Below are 4,339 nucleotides of genomic sequence, written 5' to 3' on the forward strand. Positions count from 1 at the left end.
CTAGCATTAGTACTGCTGTGTGGGAGGGAGTATGTGTGAACAGAGTAAGAGTTGTGACAATCAAGGCACAGAATAAATGCTTGGAAATTTTAGAATCATGTAAACAGCTTATGGATTGAGTACAGATTCCCAGTGCTGTCAGTCTCACCCATCCATCTATCTACATGTGTGGAATGTTCTAGGACTCCGCGGCTTTTGAGGATGTGGCTGTGAACTTTACCCAGGAGGAATGGGCTTTGCTAGATCCTTCTCAGAAGAATCTCTGCAGAGAAGTGATGCAGGAAACCTGCAGGAACCTGGTTTCTGTAGCTGAGAATGACAAAACATTTCACTTAATTACAGAACTATTTCCCTATCATCAGTGCTATTTATGATTTGGAATGGGGCAAGGGAATGATTTGGTGAAGAAATCAGGCATGGCACTGTGTACAATAAACATTAAATCTAGTAATGTTTCTATAGTTTGTAATAATTTGTGATAATTTTGTGGGTCTGCATTTTAGGAAACAAATGGAAAGACCAGAGTATTGAAGATCACTTTGAAAAATCTGGGAAAGAGATAAGATAATTTGCACTGAGAAGAGGAAATAAAGTCCTCTGAAGGAATCTTAGCTTGTCATGAACTTAAAAACAAGCGATCAAAACAAATAAGAGTCACTTGAAAGTTATTTCTTTTTAGAAAAATTTCACCCAAAATGTAATGTGCTTCAGTGTAGCAGTCAGTGTTTGGAAAACAGTTTACTTGAAAATAGTACTACAAAATTGTGTACATGAATGTTACTAATTTGGTCATAGCCATGCAGGTGGTAGCGGTGTTTTTAGTAGTAACCCATTTACTTTCAAATAATTCAGTCATGGCAAAAAAAAAAAAAAAGCATTTCCCTTGGTATTGGTAGCAGTGTAAGTCAAAGACCTCTTAATAAGTAGAAAGTTATTAAACCAAGCAATAATAATGTGCTTGTCAATTTTTTTTTTTTTTTTTTTTTTTTTTTTTTTACAGAAATCAAATGATACAGAGACTGTGTGAAAGCAAAGACGGTAGTCAGTATGGACAGTTGTCAGCCAAATACAAAAGCTTGATCTGAATGAGAGCATTTCTCCTAAATTGAAACAATGTGAATGCAGTATTTGTGGAAAAGTCTTTGTACGTCATTCCCTCCTTAATAGGCACATCCTAGCTCACTCAGGATACAAACCATATGGAGAGAAGCAATATAAATGTGAACAGTGTGGCAAATTCTTGGTTTCTGTTCCAGGTGTTAGAAGACACATGATAACGGACAGTGGAAATCCAGTTATACGTGTACGATATGTGGAAAAGCTTTTTATTTTCTCAATTCATTTGAAAGACATCAGAGAACTCACACAGGACAAAAACCCTACAAATGTAAGCAATGTGGTAAAGCGTTCACTGTTTCCGGTTTTGTCTAATACATGAACGAACTCACACTGGAGAGAAACCCTATGAAAATAAGGAATGTGGAAAAACATTCCGATTTTCTTGTTCTTTTAAGACTCATGAAAGGACTCACACTGGAGAAAGACCCTATCCATGTACCAAATGTGATAAAGCCTTCAGCTGTTCCACTTCCCTTGGTTACTATGGAGGCATTCATACTGGAGAGAGACCCTATGAATGTAAACAATGTGGCAAAGCCTTTAGTGGTTTGAGTTCCCTTTGTAACCATAGAAGTACTCATACTGGAGAGAAAGCCTATGAATGTAAACAATGTGACCAAGCCTTCAGTCGCCTCAGTTCCCTTCACCTCCACGGAAGAATTCGTACTGGAGAAAAACTCTATGAATGTAAGAGATGCGGTAAAGCCTACATTCATTCCAGTCACCTTACTCGCCATGAAAGAAGTCATGATATAGAGGCTGGGTGTAGTGACTCAGCCTATAATCCCAGCACTTTGGGAGGCCAAGGAGTGTGTATTGCTTGAGCCCAGGAGTTTATAACCAGCCTGGATTAAAACAATGTGAAACAACCTGGGCCTCATGGTGAAACCCCGTCTCTACAAAAAATAAAATAATGCCGGGCACGGTGGCTCACGCCAGCTACTAGGGAGGCTGAGACAGGAGAATGGGGTGAACCCGGGAGGCGGAGCTTGCAGTGAGCCTAGATCGCACCAGTGCACTCCAGCCTGGGCAACAGAGCAAGACTCCGTCTCAAAACAAATAAATAAAAATAATTAGCTGTGCATGGTGGCACATTTCAGTTGTCTTAGTTCTTTTTCAAGGACATAAAAACCAACGGGGGGTTGGGGGAAAGCCCTGTGCATGCAGATCACGAGGTCAGGAGATCGAGACCATCCTGGCCAACATGATGAAATCTCATCTCTACTAAAAATACAAAAATTAGCTGGGTGTGGCAGCATATGGTTGTAATCCCAGCTACTCAGGAGGCTGAGGCAGGAGAATCACTTGAACCCAGGAGGCAGAGGTTTCAGTGAGCCAAGATTGTGCCACTGCACTCCAGCCTGGCGACAGAGTGAGACTCCATCTCAAAATAAATAAATAAATAAATAAAGCCCCTTGAATGTAAGAAATGTGGTAAAACATTTACACTTTCTCATTCCCTCATAAACATGAAAAGGCTCACACTGCAGAGAAACCTTAAGAATGTAGGAAATGTGGTCAAACCTTCAGATTTTCCTGTTTTTGAAGATTTGGGAGGACTCGGAGTGGAGAAAAACCTTTTGAATTTAAATTTGTGGTAAGGCCTTCAGTTGTGTTAGTTCCCTTTGAAGACATCAGCTCAGTCCTGAGAAAAACCCTATGAATGTCCAGAATGTGGGAACGTTTCATTTCTCTCATCCCCACTCAAGGACATATGAAAATGCACACTGTAGCTGGCTGGACCTTGTAAATACAAGAACGTACACAGGATTAAGACTCTAATAGTTTAGAAACTGCAAGAATATTTTCAGTTTTCACATTTACTTGAAAAGTCATGTGAAAACTCCCACTGGAAAGAAGTTCTATAAGTGAAGCTTTTCTAATTTGGAAAGCCTGATGCAAATTAATTATTGTGCAGTGTTTGAAAAAAACGTATGAAATATTACACAAGTTACAAGTATATTGTTTTTATCAGTGGCTCATTCTTAAAGAGTCTTGAGAATGCATTTCACCTTGTTTTGCAGGGAAAGCTTGAGGTGAGAGTTCTGTAAATGCTCTTTAAGCAGTAGTACTTGAGTTTCATAGATAATGATACTGTTTGTTGGTAGAATTCTTGTCTATTGATTTGATAATGTGCTGGATTCATGGTTGAATTTTGATGTTTTTCTAATATGCAGGTAAGTTTAATTTTTTTATTTCATTATTATCTTTTTTTGAGATGGAGTCTCACTCTGTTGCCCAGGCTGGAGTGCAGTGGTGTGATCTCGGCTCACTGCAACCTCCACCTCCTGGGTTTAAGCGATTCTCCTGCCTTAGCCTCCCGAGTACCTGGGACTACAAGCGCCCACCACTACGTCCAGCTAATTCTTTGTATTTTTAGTAGAGACAGGGTTTCGCCATGTTGGCTAGGCTGGTCTTGAACTCCCGACCTCATGATTTGCCCGGCTTGGCCTCCCAACGTGCTGGGATTACAGGCATGAGCCACCACTCCCGGCCAGGTAAGTTTCATTTGTATGTATTGCCTTGTGATAAATGGACCAGTGAATAGTGATTGTGAATTGTCGGGATAGTCTTACTAGCCTCATTTGGCAAATTTTGATTATCCCTTGTCCATTATACACGTTTCACCTTTCTTCATTAAAGGAAAAACTACTCTTGATGTAAAGATGTTTGTTTTTTGCTAATACCGAGTTGGTATTAATTCCTAAGTACATAAAGTTTACCATAGAGTATCATCTCGTGAGTTCTTTGCATCTGTTGCCCTTTATTCTTTATTATTTCTGTCTGTTATTTGGATCGTTCACTTTGAATGAAGGAGAGAGGACTGTCATAGGACGATACGTTGTAACCAATCTGAGGGAGGAAGCATTCAGTCTCTCGGTCACATATAACATTGGGCTTTTCATCGATGTCTTTGGTATTGTAGAAGATCGTATTACACCATTATGGTATGATAGTTTATATATTGTATTTTAGAATATTACAGTCTTACGAGTCAGTGTCTCATGATTCAATTCCCTACCAGCCAACAGATAAACCAATCACATACTCCTGTAGGAACAAAGGAACATCTTCGGCCTGGCGCGGTGGCTCACGCCAGTAATCCCAGCACTTAGGGAGACCGAGGCGGGTGAATCACGAGGTCAGGAGATCGAGACCATCCTGGCTAACACGGTGAAACCCCATCTCTACTAAAAATACAAAAAATTAGCTGTGCGTG

At 40.1% G+C, this 4,339-nt stretch overlaps 1 pseudogene; it reads left to right on the forward strand.

The window, feature by feature from the left end:
* The first annotated feature begins 1,007 nt into the window (after positions 1-1,007).
* On the forward strand, positions 1,008-3,723 carry LOC140710134 (uncharacterized; annotated as a pseudogene).
* The last annotated feature ends 616 nt before the right edge of the window (positions 3,724-4,339 follow it).

The sequence above is a fragment of the Chlorocebus sabaeus genome, chromosome 24 (genome assembly GCF_047675955.1).
Source record: "Chlorocebus sabaeus isolate Y175 chromosome 24, mChlSab1.0.hap1, whole genome shotgun sequence".
Lineage (NCBI taxonomy): Eukaryota > Metazoa > Chordata > Mammalia > Primates > Cercopithecidae > Chlorocebus > Chlorocebus sabaeus.